Genomic DNA, 15,534 nt, shown 5'->3' on the forward strand with positions numbered 1-15,534 from the left:
ATGGTGTATTATTGTAGCACTTTTATTAGAGTATTGTACAGTATTATAATGGTATCAAAGTATGGTATTGTATAGAAATATAATACCATATTTATAGCATTCAATAGTATCATAGTTATACTATAGTTTGGTATTGTGTGTGTTCACTGCACAGATGGGTTAAAGTGTCAGAGACAAATGGTCTTGTCTTGCCTATCGGTACTAAGTAATACGTAGTAGAGTATTGTATAGTAGTTGTATTCTAGTTGTGTACTGTATAGTGTTATAGTACTGAAGTGTTGCTCAGCTCTACAGATAACTAAGTTTCACTACAGTACAGTAGTACTACAGATCCTCATGGCTAGGGCTAAAAGCATCAGAAGATCATCGGGACTGTCCGTTTTTTCCTCACTGTCACGATTTCAGCGACCACCGACAGGGGGCCAGCGGGCTCCATACGGCGGAGCAGCGCGAGACTGGTCTGGGCGCTTTCTTGTACAGCGCTGAGAGAGAGGAACCGCGGAGGTGCAGCAAAGGGGGGTACGGGGAGGCATAGAGAGAGAAAGAGAGAGAGAGAGAGAGAGAGAGAGAGAGAGAGGGAAGAGGAGGAGGAGGAGGAGGAGGAGGAGAAGGAAGAGGGGGGTGGGTGGGCGGGGTCTTACATGGCCGACGTCACTAGTTGTGTAGGGGAGTATAGGCTGTGTTGTCAGCCTGGTGTCAGTCTGATGAAGATTGGCATTCAGGTAAGCTGTCATTCATTTTCAATGTCAGAGCGCAGAAGCTAACACTCCAGCATGGTTTTTTTCCCTCTCTCTCTCTCCCTCGCTCTCTCTCTCCCTCTCCCCCTCTCATTACAAAAGGCAGGACATTATTCATACAGACAGGGCCATGGACGAGGGAGAGCAGGGGCGAGAGAGAGAGAGAGAGAGAGAGAGAGAGAGAGAGAGAGGAGGGGGATAGAGAGAGAGAGAGAGAGAGAGAGAGAGAGAGAGGGGTGAGAGAGCAGAAGAGAGGAAGAGAGCAGGAGGGAGGGAGGCAGGGAGGGAGGGGAGGAGGGAGAGAACGAGTGGGATAGAAGGAAGAGAGGGAAAGAAGGAGGGAAACGAAGGGAAGAGACGGGCTCTGGAAGCGCGTTAGGATTCCTGGATGCTCTTTTTGCTCCCTGAAGCGAGTGGACTTGTAAAAATTGTGGTGGTTTTCAGAGCTCACGGACGGGCTGTCAGACACCATCGTTTGCTCATGAGGCTTTTCTTCTGGTAGCGGCATGAGGGAGTCGTTTCTAGCATGAGGGGTTTGATTGCGGGTCAATTCAGGGCTTGTGTTTAAGCTCTTTATTCGCTTCAGTTGCTGAAATGCTGCCTGCGAATGAGTGGTCTGCTGTCCGCGCGCCCTGTGGAAGTGTTGTGGAGAGGAGGCTGGGCTGGGGGCTTAAGTTTTAGTGTCTTCTGACTAACATGACCATCTGAGGGTAATTTCCATTACTGACCAGTCCAGTCATATGTGGTGAAAATGATGTCACTGCTTTTAGACGCGCTGTTAACTTTTTGGACACCAGTGATAGCTAAGAAAGTAAGAAAGAAAGTAAGTAAGAAAGTAAGAAAGAAAGAAAGAAAGAAAGTAAGTAAGTAAGTAAGTAAGTAAGTAAGTAAGGGGGGCATCGAGGCAGGAGTTGTAGAAGTGGTCATTCAGCTGTTTCTAAATTTCTATATTTCTGTGAGGTGTGGACATATTTTACGGAAATATGTAATAATAATAATAATAATAATAATAATAATAATAAAGTTACAGTCGATATTGTCTTTATGTTGTAAAATACTGGCGTACAGCAGTACATCGCTGCTGTCCAATGAAAAACACGTATCTCAATTGTTGGCCGTTTTTAGTTTTCTCCATCCTTTGAATCCCGAAGCTGCTCTGTACCATGTGTCAATCATTCTGAACGAACAGACCAATAGAAATGCTCTAAATTGACTCAAAAAAATAAATAAATAAAAATAAAATCTTTCTGTCTAAAATCCCTTTTTTTCCCCCTCCTCCTATAAAGTTGCTGTTTTGGAGATACGTGGTTTTCATTGGACAGCGACAATTTACTTAGTTTGCTGTTTATTATTCATAATAATAATAATAAAATGCTTATTAGTAGTAAAATAATGTAAAGTAATGTTTACTTCTAATAAATCGAATACATTAAAATAAATGGTATAAATAACATTCTTAGAAATATCTGAGAAGCAAACTTCATATGAGGGAAACTGGAGGAGTCTGGAGGAATCCACCTGTGTTGCTTAAGTAGGAAAGTTCTCTGGTAAAACTGACTCTTCCCCTTCATCACTGCAAAAACCTCTTAATGACCAAAAAAAAAAAAAAAAAAATCCTGATCTGGGCATTAAGTGTTTATTAGTTAATTATTAAACAGTTCAATCAGAGTAGATATTTTACATTACTCTGTTCATTAAAACATCTCCAGAGCTCTCCTCATGGGAGTCTAGTATTATGTATAGCTATCATCACAGATTTGGTAAATCTTCATAGGACTGATAATAGAGCTTGGTGTCTAATTTTGTTTGTAAAACTAGGGTCAGAAATATTTTACGGTACTCAAAGACATTTTTTATGAATGGAAACACAAAGCATGCATCAGGGCGTTTCGTTTTTCTGAGGTCTGATAAGTTAGATCAGACAAAATGCACCAGTAAAGGCACCTTTAAAAAAAGTATCAATATGAGTATGATTTGTATGCAGCATTCAGCACTGAAATAAATCCAATTCCACAGAACAAACGATGCTTTATTCTTAAAATGCTTTTTCAGAAAATGCTCAGAAAAGTCTATCAGTGTATCATATCGCGCCCTCCCATAAACTTAACCAAGTATGAGTTAGAGTTAGAGATCAGAATTGACACAGTAATACAGTGTCATGTTAAATTATGGTAATGGTAGATGGTAAGTTATAGTCTTATTGATATGATATGTCATATATATATATATATATATATATATATATAATACGACCCTCCACATGTGCAGCAGTGTTTCTTCATTTAGCTCTATTCAGTGCAAAACAGCCCCTAGCTTCTGTGCTTAATTCCTCACACTGTGTAAGACCAGTATGAGAGATCAGCACAAAAGGGAGTGAAACCCCTATCTTACACACATCCAACATCAGGTCTAGTAATTCTGCTGCATCGCCATGGCCTGAAGGATACCCTGTGTTTGGCAACCATGACAGATATGAAGAAAGCCATTCTAAAGTAAAGCATAATTCTGTGTTACTGACATGAGGATTGCATTGCACGCATAACCACAAGGGTCTTCCCATGCGCTTCAGCGCCTGACACACGAGCCCATACCCTCTGACTGTCAGAAATGCTGGATGAGAAATTTCTCACCATGACAAGGAGAGAGAGAGAGAGCGAGCCTGTGTGTGCACGTGTGTGTAAGTGTCGAGTATGCGAGTGTATCTCTCTTACTGTCTTTGTCCTCTCATAGGCAAGTCTCAGATAATCAGGTATTGTGTTTCAGTGGTTCAGGCTATCTATCATAAGGCTGTGATATTTTAGGAGGGTAGTGGTGGTGGAGGTGGAGGGGGGGGTGGAGTAGTAGGTGCTGTTTGGTGCCAATTTAAATGCTGAGATCCCGCTGTGATCTTAATTGATGATATGTGTCGTGGGACAAGCCACCCTTGGGCAAAACTGCAAATATGCAAAAAAAAAAAAAATACACCCAAGTTTATTTGCATATTCTCATTGCCTGTGTCAGGAGCAAATTGCAGGCTGAGGTGCAATTGACTCGGTCCTGCAGCTTTCCGCTCTAATCACTAATAAACTGATTCAGTCTTGCCTTGATGAGGGCCGTAAACAGAGTGGAAACAGCATATGTTATAAACCAATTTGCGCACTTATGCACAGCCATAAAGCTATTTAGAAAATTGAGCTCGGCCTTAGTGTCTGTCGTTTTCTTATTGACGCCTCTCTATTCAGATGCTTTGTTCGCTACTGATATTTCCAGGATGGATATCAGTTTTTTTTTAAAGCATATGTAGGTCTAATAGCTTATTTTGCGAGACGTTAAGGAGATGTTTCATCTTTGTAGGTTTTCTCTACGAATTTTAAGGGAAAAGGGAAAAAAAAAGAACAGCATCAAAAATCAGAATTATTCATCAGGCCGCAGTCTTCTGGGCACTGTGGTTTACACAGTCAAGGTCTTATGTGAGCTGGTGAGTGGATGTGAGGATTTGCTCGTGGCTCGGCCTTATAGAACACCTCCAGATGATTCTGATGCATGGAGGCAGTGCTGGGCTGGTCCCGGCCCGGTCCACTAAGCCCCTCTGATCCCGATGGCTCTCTGAGGAGTGCAGGCCTGCAACTGCTGCGTGTCCAAACGACCTCGCCATTCCCCTCCTTCCCCCCCACCCTTCCTTACTCAGTTTTTCTGCTTCTTGGCATAACAGTCCAGTTCCTCCCCAGGGGCACTGGAGGTACAGGCAGATTTGCCTGATTTATGCTCCAGGAACCGGCGGCTGGAGGTATTTAACGATCACCTATACCGCTCACATCACAGGCCGCGCCGCCTGCACTACTCCCTGTGCGCGCAGGGACGAAAGGACGATATGCCATGAAAATGCATTAGCAACGAGGAGATTTTATTTATAGTGTCCGTGAAAGACAACAGCAGACGGGTTTCGCAGTGTTTGTAATGTGGTTAGGAGAGAGGTTCTAATAGAAACGGCGACATGAGGTTTACAGTCACAGACCTACTGTTCAGTCACTTAGTCAAAAAGAAATCTAGATATACAGCTAAGGTAGTAATAGATAGTAGTTAGTAATAATTAATAACGACAGTAGACAGACGTTACTACTACTACTTATGTATATGTTGTGCAAATGTTTTGGGCACCAGTAAAATATTAAAAAGGAAGTGTTTCTTAGCTGTAAAATGAAATATTAATAATATTAGAAAACATATAACTAACTTTCAGACAAAAGTAGTGATTTTACATTACTGTGTTCATTAAAACAATCTCCAATGTTCTCCTCATGGGAGTCTAGTATTATTTTTTAGTTATCATCAACACCTGGTTTGGTAAATCAGTTCTTGATGATGTTAAATCAGGTGAGCTGGTGATGGAATTGAACCAGTGCCCATTAAAGCACTAGTTGGGGACGTCCAGGCAAAATCTGGTACCAAGCTTTATTCTTCAGACTAGCTCACAAAAACCCAATTACTTTCCTCAACTTGAGAAGCTCCTGCTACTTGCTATCTGTCTGTTTACTTGCATCCAGTGTTTTTGCAAGTCTCTTATTGCTGAGATAAATGCTACATGTATCTCTGGAAAGAATTAAGAGACCACTCCAATTTTTGTTTCCTCAAATCAGCATCTCTACACATATGGCAGCCCATTCCATTCCAGTCATTCCATCAGACAAAGCCAAGCTACTTGTATTTCTGCAGCAGAAGTACAAGTAGACAGAAATACTTGTGCACCCTGTCTCATGTTTTGTCTGCTGTCCTTGTGCTACAATATGTCCTACCTATTCTGCACCGGAAACTTATACTGTACAACCCTGTATTCATATATATATATATATATATATAATATAGTATAGTGTATATATTATAACAATAAAGTTTAATTGAGTTGAATTGCATAAAATCATCCAACAGCAAGTTATGTAAAGTTAAAACATTAGCATTGTGTTCTTTAAAAATTAATAATACTAATATATTTGCATTATTTGAGATCTGAAAACACATTTTTTTGTTGTTATTTTGAACAATTTTAATTTCTGCAAGTAAATGCCCTAAATAGTGTCATGGCTGGCTACATGACAAATAGTGAAATAGAGAAATGTTGTCAATAGTTTATAATATTAATAAAATATATATTATTTCTTTTACCTAAACGCATGCCTATAAATAAGAAAAGCACAGATAATGTGGAGTGATCTCATCATTTTGTTACATATATATAAATCAGTGCTAGCAATAGTTTATATTATTGTTTTTTTGTTTTCATCAGATGCAAATGGCAGATGCAGAAAACCTCATTTATGAATATGAAATAATTACTACATAAGGATCAAAAGCAGACTCAAATTAGCAAGGGCTTATCATTAATTCTGAATTTAAAAACCTTTAACAAGGCTGTAAACGTCAGAGCGCCTTTGTTCTTATCTCTGGTGGAATGCTGCTAATCCTAATAAATGAACACTGCCTCGCTGAGAGAAACCGGGCCTGCCTGCAAATACTGAATTTATTCAGCTTTTCTGAGCACTTGCTGAGCAGGCGAAGGTTAAAAATATTTGATTCAAATTCATCTGGAGATCAAAGGGCAGAAAATACCACCCAAGACCATCTCTCTACTTCTTCTTCTTCTCTTTTTTGTTCCTCCTCAAAATATATAAATATACATTTGAATATTATAACTTGCCAGTTTCCATTAAAATAGCTCAGGGTATGCGAAAGACTTTGAAGGAAGACTTCGAGGAGCAAGTTCTGGTTAACATTTTCTCAATTATACTCAATGTGCGGAGAGTGCGTCTCACATGCTCGACACATTTCTAACATTTGTGCAACATGGACTCTGGCAGGAGATGTACGTTGGGGTTTCTTTTGCTCCTTTCTTCTGTATTACAACCCAGTAAGCAGAGGTGGGTGGAAACTAGTTACATTTCCTTATAAGAAGCTGATTTTCTGTGTATTTTATAAATATGAATGCCTTTTTATTTAGCTTATTAGATAAGATTTATGGTTAAACATTTTTTCAAACTTTTCTCAGTTCTGCTTTAGCCATTCATGGTGGTTTACTGATTCATTTTGGGCGTTTAGTTTCATTGTGCTACATTTGTGATATCATTTCCTTTTGGAACTACTTTCTCTTAGTACTCCTCCACCATGAATGAATTAAAAAATAAATGTTTTAAGCCAAAACCTTCTCAGAATTGTCTCATCATCAGGCTTTGTCACCATTTTATGTGATAACCTTCTGCCATGTAGCTTTTAGAGGCATTGAACTCTTCAGAAGCCTGGTTCCTACCGCCACTGAGAACAGTTCTTACTCTGTAAGTTTTCTGTACGTTTTAAAAAAATGAGGCATTTCACACCAAACCACTTATCATTACCATGTTTAAACCATAACCACTTCATTATACAGTCTTTTTCAAACATGGTTGACGTTCCCCTTTAATATGTTTGTTCAATACCTTCTGCTCAAGCTGGGGTATGGAAGGGTGCTTCAACCTCTAGCTCGAGTCATTATTAAACCAAGTAACAGGTCATGTATGTAAATATCTGGGTTTAGACCCACCCCACCCAACCCCTGTCCATGAGAAGTTCTCCTCTTCTGTGTTCTGTTTGAACTAGAGTGGCCCGAATTCCCCTCCATTACTGTGGAGGAAAGGCCTTACTTAAATGACATCTTTGAGAAAGTCTTGTTTTTCTCCATTTCTTACTTCCCGGTCAGCACTTTGAGTTATCTGACACAGACCGCCATTGATTTGGATGATTTCTCTTGGCTCTCACACGTTGGGTTACATCTGACTTCTCTTCCCTGCGGATCTTCTCTTTGAGCATCTTTTGTTGTTCTCTGTACGCAGCCCAGACATCACCCACCAGCTCTTTTTTTTTTTTTTGCAGCCGCAGAGCCATTTAAAGGCATTGATTGCTTGCTGAATGCTTCATAATAGCATTAATCCAGGGAAGGATCACTTAACAGCCCGGATGGAATTCTTCGCCTGTGTTAATGCACTGGAATGTGTTTTCTTATATAGGGCGTAAGTGACTCTTGAACGAGCTCCCAGTCACTTCTTTTAAGAGCATCATTACTGTATATCAGTCCTGATAAGTGGATGTGCATTTTATTTGTTAAGCGCTCTGTTTTTCTCCCCGTTTTATTGGCACGTCTTTCACCAAATACTTTAAGGAAGGGCGCTTTATCCGGCTCATATAAAGCATCAGGGCCGCCTGGCCTCTGGATGACCGTAAAGCCTATGGCTTTCCACTGGCTTTGGCATAATACACGATTTACAGCACGCGTGAAGTCCAGCGCTTGAAAATCCTGAATTCTACCTTACTTCAGAACTCATGCCCAGGACTGTGTGGCAGATTTTGGAGGAATTGCTGACAGATTTAATGCAAATGACCTCCGAGCTCGTGGGTTATAAGCAGATAGTAAACGATCCCAATCCATTTACTCCACTTTGCTTTCGTCAGCTGCTTCTGGGCTTCGGAAAACCTTGTTCTTGTTGTTGTTCGTTCCTGCCTGCAAGAAAACTTTGTGCATCCAGACGATAACTGCATTCAAGAGCTGCAACATGAAAGTTATTTTTATCAGAGCAGAATAACTTAGCAAGTGAGTCAAACGAGGAGAATGACTTACATCCCTCATAACTGAACATGAAGTTTGCGAGGATTATAACTAAAAAGCTGACTTTTTTCTTTGGATTAGTTTTGAGTTCTGTGCTTTTTAATACCTTGAATACCTTTAATAGATGTGTATCCCACCCATGAGAGAGAATAGTGGATTATATTTCATGGAAATATAATAAATATATAAACAAACACTGTTAAAATTTCAAAGCGTGCACAATGCATTTATTGTTTCTCTGATGTCACAAAAGCTCTTTTACATGTAAATAAATATCACATTTACATATGCATATCCATCTATTTAGCCTACATCAGCTTACATCAGCTCCACCCATTCACACTCAAGTTATAAGGAGTGTTTCAGCCTGGACTAATTTTGAACGAGGCACAATACAGGATAGCCAATCAGAACAGAGGTCAGGCAGATCAATATTAAAGGCACAGTAATAAAAACAGCCTGAATTAAACACTTTATTAATTAAAAACTTTATAAAAAAAAACAACTAACAAGCCCGTTTGACTTGTTACTTAAAATATGTCAATGTTAAATAAATCAAATGTGTTCCATGACAAACAAGAATTACAGAACATTTGAATTAATTAAATATGTTTATTTGGATCCAAGGAAAATTTTATTCTAATAAACATGCTTTTATGTTGAGGGAATGAAGTCTCAATATGTTAACTTTACTCATTTTGCTTGGATAGAAATTGAATTGGAAGTTACAATTATTTACAATAATTTATATACAATTATTTAATGTTTTTAGTTGTAGTTCTAGAGATAAAGGGAGCTTATTAATGTTTTTAGGGGAAAAAGGTCTTTAAAAATAGGATATGGTACTCAAGTAAGCCTAACTTGTCAGGCTGCGGAAATGTGTATGTGTGAGGGTGGGTGGAATGTACATACTTCTAAAACCATGCATGTGAACATTACTGCATCAACATTTACTCATTTCCCAACTCCAATAAATAGTGATAATGTGGCCAAAAAGTAATAATATGGCCAATTTTCAACATATTTTAATTTCAACATATGTCTTAGAATAAATAAAAAAAGCAAAGACAGTTTTACTTTACCCCAGTTTACAAAGTTAACAATGTCTTTTACATTTCAATGGCAATCAAAAATAATAACTAAAAATATATATTTAAATAAAATAAACCAGTTGCTAAAAAAAAAACCACTATTTGACTAATCACTTTTCAGTCCTCCTGGTGTGTGCAATAGGCTGTAAGTGTGTGTGACATTGATTTGATTATTGATTTGAAACTACAGGATCTTTTTTGTATTTACATGTGTATTTAAATTTGTGTTTGGACATTTGTTACGCTGTGGTCAATCGATCTCCTTTCTCCCTCTGGGGAGCAGTTTGACCAATGGTTGCATGTAGATGGATGTAGACATAGACCAGAGATCTGTATAAAAAGCTGTAAAATAGGTACACAGAATGTAGAAGCAAATGTCGACGTGAAATTCACAATGGACAAGGGACATATAGTCTTTTATGGATAAGGGTCCTTTAATTATAGCGAGTCATTTGTGGAAACATATAGAATCATTTCCTGACAGAAAGATATCTACACAAAATGCAAATATATTATTTGATATGATACATTTTGTCTTAATTTAAATATGTTAATAATGTTTGCACCACTTATACAGCTTTTCGGGTTCAGAGTTTTCAATTCGGAGGTATATGATGCTTGAAAGTAGTTTCCATGGAAGATGACCGTGAAGGTGAAGGTGACATCGACACAGTTTTTCTAAATATTCTAAATTTTTTAATAACATTACACCCTTCAGAAGCATCTCAGTCTGCAGTTCACTTGCTCTGTAAAGGCACGCACCCTTGCCACAGTTGGCTGAAGCGAGCCATTTTGGTGGGTTTGGGTTGTCGTGTGGTTTAGCCTCCTCATGTTAACGTTTTGTGTGTTTATTGCTTGTTGCGGATCAAATTAGAAGAAAAGAAACAACACATTTTTGGTCATTTAGCTTTTTAGCAAGCAAGTTTACTTCAAAAGACAGTTTGGCTCGCAAATCTGCTCACACACCAGCGTGTGTGTGTGCACACAGGCACATAAACATTGAAAGGGTCATTGCCAGCTTGGCTCTGTCGGGCTGTCTCAATATGTGCAGACATTTTAGGGAAAACCTCATGTCGCTTCTGATTTAAGAAGTGGTTCTATTTGAGGCCTCAACAACATACTTTTGGTTTTCTAATGGATTTCCAGGGCAAGCTGCCCCACATTTCTCTCCCGCTCGCTTTGGTCGAATTTGATGGGCCTCGAGGCTTCGACTTGTTTCTTTTCAAGTGGAGATGTAAACAGTAAGATTGCAGATGCGTGCGGTATGCGTTCTGGGGGCTTTTGTTAAGGAAAGTTTTCAGAACATGAAACTCATCTTTTATTCATTAAAGTCTGGAGCAGATATCTCAGCACCCCTTGCCAGATTTAGATTTTTTTTGTTGTTTTTAAATTTAATTGTAACAATAGGATTTTTTTTAACAGCGTTCCAAGAGTTATAGTTTTCAAAAGACCAAATTACAGGTCAGATGAGGAGATAAGGAGAGGAGATTTAGGTTATAGCCAGGTACGCCCAGGGAGAAATCCTGCCCGCTGGCCGGAAAATGAAAATCTTATGCAAATGTTAGGGCACCTTTGGCCGAATGACATATTTTGACATCTTGCAGTGTTAGGACTTATTAACACCAACTTTGGCTGTAATTATAGCTTGCAACCAAGCTTTTTTTTGGGTAGTGGAAGGCTCTTTTATATTCCCTTTACATCCGGAAATGAATATGTCTGTTTCAAACAAGGTAACCGTCACTGCCCGCATACTTCTATGCGTCTTTCTGTTGTTATGAATTTTGAGCAATACATTCGCTAGAGGGCAGTTCAGAGTCAAAGGTTTCTGACAGCAACATACGTAGCAATGGTGGAGGAGGTCGTGATAATGTACTTACTATATAAAAGACAAAAAAGGCAATGGTGTAAACAGCAGTGAGACTATGGCAGTTCCCGAGACTGCCCCACGATTTTAGGTGGTACTGCTTCGTTCCGTCCATATCTGTAAGCTTTGATATGATTTGAAATTAACATATTTATTGAAACTACAGGATTTTTTTATATTTACATATGTACTTACATTTAAGGCATTTAGCAGACGCTCTTATCCAGAGCGACTTACAAAAGTGCTTCACTATTTACTCAAGAATAACCTCAGCCAGTTTGAATAGACTAAAATTCAAAGATACCTCTAAGCTTAGACACGACTAAACACAAGTCAATATGGAGACCATAGTACTCTACTCTTCGCCCAAGTACTCTCGGAAGAGGTGGGTCTTCAGTCCGCATTTGAAGACCCACTAAACCAGTTGTGGCAGAGGAGAAAGCAAGGCTTAAAAGGAGATGTGAAATTTCACTGTGTCCTCATGACAGTGGTTGTGTTTCGCTTGAACTACTGGCCAGACTGCCCCCACAACTGTCAGTGGGACTGTTCTGTTCTGTCCATATCTGTAAGCTTTCAGAAAAAGTGTGCAAATACGGACGAAATGAACAGAAGTCTGTGTCCATATCCGCATCCGTATGTAACACTGAACATAAACAAGCCTTAACAGTCTTTCAGTTCTTGTAGTTTAGTGTTTTTCCCACCCTTTTTTGTAGAAGGCCTCTAGTTCTGAGATCTTCTGGGTTGTCTTACTGCACAATGGACAGAGCATCGCCTACTTAACTCAGCTAAATCTTCCTGCAGGTTCTTGGCAGTCATATGTTTTTTTTTTTGTCTGTCTCACCTGTATACAAGCAGTTTTCTCCAGAGTTTTGGCCACCTGATCTTGACCTCAACAGTTCCTCCTGAACTGCCATTTTTTAAAGAGCAGCAACCTTTTGTATGCTTACCCTGCCATGTGGGGTGATTGAATGATTACTTTCATTTTCAGATCTTTTAAAGAGTTGCTGATTGTTTTAAAGGCCAGAAAATGTCTTAATATAAAATGTGGCTTTTGACCAAGGGTGCCCAAATGTTTGCATAAGACTGTACATTTACTGTCTAAATTAGTCCAAATAAATATTTGATTAAATGTTTGTTGTTTAAACTCAGTGGCTAAGTTGTCAACTCACAGAAAATACTGACCTCATATGAAATTAGATTTATTAAGGTCACGAAATCCCACTGTTTACATCCCAAAGTCACCAGGAACTGAACATACTTTTGGGGTTTTATTGACTGGAAAACATTAAATAAAAAGGTTATTCAGGTTAGGCAGTGTTATAAAATCATACTCCAGAGAACAGGAATGTTTTCCATTAATTATATCATAAATGATGTATCCATGCAGTGGTCGTTATGCTTCCTGGAATTCTTTCCTCTTAAAAATAAATGTTCCTAAATGGTTCTTGGCTTGAAGGTGCAGTTTTAGCAGAAACCTTTAACTCATATAGAACCTTTACATTAAATGAAGGTTCTGAAGGTTCCTCACACATCTCATTCATAAAAGTGTTCCTTTTGAAGAACCATCCACCTCTTTTGTCTCCTTTATATTAAAAACTGTAGCTCTCAGGCTTTCATTAACATCAATATTAATGATTCAGATTCAAAACCCAAGTGTTTATTATCTGCAGAGCAGTGGTAAGCAATAGTGAGTTCTTGGCATAGCTGAGTGTGAGAATCAACTGACCACTAGGCCTTCAAAGCCCACTGCAGGCTGGAAAGCATTCCTATGCTCTTGTGTATAACTTTATAACACTGCCCTTCAGAAGGCTCTGATGACAGGCCGGGGCTAAAAGTGAAAAATAAACAGCTGCAGGCCCGGGACTCGGGTAAATGTGGATGTGGCCCTGCGCCACGGCCAGGGTAGGATGACATGGGGACGGAGAGTGGAGTGGAGAGGAGAGTGAGGGTCTTCTCTGCCAGCCAGCTAGCTTGAGCAGGGCTGAGCGTGCCAGAGAAGCCTTGTGGCTGGCCTGGGTCAAACCATTTCAGTGCGGTTGGAAAAGAAGAGAGAGTTAATGGTTAGAAGGTGGTGGTGCATGGGTAAATGGCCCACACCTGCCTTTGATTTGATAGTTATTTGTAGGGATTATGTGCCATTAAGTCAGCTAATTAGTCTTAATGTTCTGTGTTTATTGAAGTCTATCAATGTCAAATCTGTGAGATTTGGACAATATAATCTGTGAGTATGTCTGTGAGTTTTTGTGAGAATTTCTGCATTTTTCCTGCAAATGAACATATCGTCACTGTCATGGAAAACATCTTCATTTTTGGCATTTTTTAATTAATGATGAATGGGCTGATAGAAATGCTCCAAAATGACTTGGAATCAAATCTTTTTACAGTGACTTCTATTGAAAGTTGAGGAGGTGGTAATGTTAAAGGTTCCCGAGTGGTACAAGTGTCTAAATTTTGGACCTTTCATTAAGAGAAAGGTCCATATACCACAGCTATTCATGTCTGCTAGGCATGATGGCCCTCCCTCTCCCCCGTTACTCAGCACAAGGCCAGCAAGCTGTTTAGTCGATTTGTAGTTGAGAATCAGGCCTTAGTTGGGAACACTGTTATGTCTGTTGAGATGATGAGTCGATGCACAACGCTCCAGAGATATTTATAAAACAACCATGGACATTCAATCTAGTTGAATTCAACCACACCTCTCGGCTTGCAGCCTTCACTGAAGATGCCTCGCTCCCGCAGCCAGAGCCACAGCTGGCCTGAGCGACGAAGGGTTAACCTTTAACTTCCTGCTCCAAAACGAGGCTGGAAAAACAGGGTGAAAGGTCAACATGAATTGAGACACTGTGGGGGAATTCCTCACTGTCCTCTTAAGCCTGCCCCTTTCGGCTTATGCCACGCTGTTCTAAAAGTGGACGCTATGTCTGATATCAGAGCATTGAGGGTGTTTTTACATATTGTCCAAATAAGGGACCAAACTCAAAGCTTGCAAATAAGGATGAAGGCAGTTGTGTGTGTTGGTGCATCAGTTAATTGGGAATATGACGCTGTTGTGTCTATGTATGTCTTCACTAATGACTGCATGTTATATGTAGATATATAAACAGTTGATGCAGTTTTTATTGATATGCCTTGATATGGACACAGATTTTCTTTTGTAGTTACCCTGTAGATCATCTGAACAACATGTGATTGAATGTTAATATTGTACCATATTATGTATTGTGAATAATCCCCTGACCCACGTTGTCTTTCACATAATTGATCAATTCAAAGGTGCGCAAGAATGGAAAGCTGTATTGTCCTGGGCATAGTGGAATAAAGAGAGTTGGGTATATGGAAATGACATACTGTTATGAAAGTCTGCCATACCTAATTCCAAAACCTCACAACTGTCTTGGCTCATTTTATGTACACCATATTAGAGAAAGCCTTTTGAGGCTATACACGACAGCCAATTCAAAGAAAATGGAAGCAAGGCTAAAACAGTTAAATGCTAACACTAACCTACTGACTGAGGCATCACTGACTGATAAAAAATGCCCATCTAAGAAAGCTGGAGTGAAGGCCAGGGAAATGTCACATGGCATGGGGAGGCTGGGACCATGTTGAACTGTTAAAGCAAGCTGGTGCAAGACTAAAAAAAGCTAACACTAGCAAACTCTACTAAAATCTAAAATCTCAGCTAACCGCACATTGCTCTGACCACACAGCGAGAGGACCCAGAGAGTACGGCTGCACTATCAAATTTATAAAAATGAATACAATGCTGTTGTTACAGTGCTCAAAACAATACTATGTTACTATGTAGGACTGGATAATTAATAGACAAAGAATCAAAACACAACATTCATAACTTTTAATTGATGTAATATTGCCCTTGTAATGTAATGTAAATACATTCTCTACTGTGTGTTCATTTACTGTCCCCTTAAAAACATACTACATGTCTGTAGTGCAATCTGTGACATGGAAGCAACATGGAGGAGAACTCAAACACTGAGTCAACTGAGCAACTCGAGCAGCTAAAATTCTGAAAGTAGTTTATTAATCATAATTAAGGTAAAATATTCAATTGATCGTGATATTGATTTGAGGTCTCACTGTCCAGCACTACTCTTATGTTATGCTATATGCTACATGTAAATATATTGTAAAGTCAGCTTGTTGCTTCCTATAGCACCTTTAAAAAAATGTAGACGTGACAAATCCATGTCTAATACAGTTTCTTAATCATGC

The 15,534-nt window shown here is 39.2% G+C and overlaps 1 protein-coding gene across 1 annotated transcript in view; it reads left to right on the forward strand.

The window, feature by feature from the left end:
• Positions 1-651: 651 nt before the first annotated feature.
• The window catches only part of pknox2 (pbx/knotted 1 homeobox 2), a 125,583-nt gene continuing 110,700 nt past the window's right edge, over positions 652-15,534 (forward strand). Inside the window, exon 1 of the mRNA XM_072658194.1 lies at positions 652-722. The gene's annotated coding sequence lies outside the window, so the exon portion shown is untranslated. The remainder of the gene's footprint in view (positions 723-15,534) is intronic.

Source organism: Salminus brasiliensis, chromosome 16 (assembly GCF_030463535.1).
Source record: "Salminus brasiliensis chromosome 16, fSalBra1.hap2, whole genome shotgun sequence".
NCBI classification, from domain to species: Eukaryota; Metazoa; Chordata; class Actinopteri; order Characiformes; family Bryconidae; genus Salminus; species Salminus brasiliensis.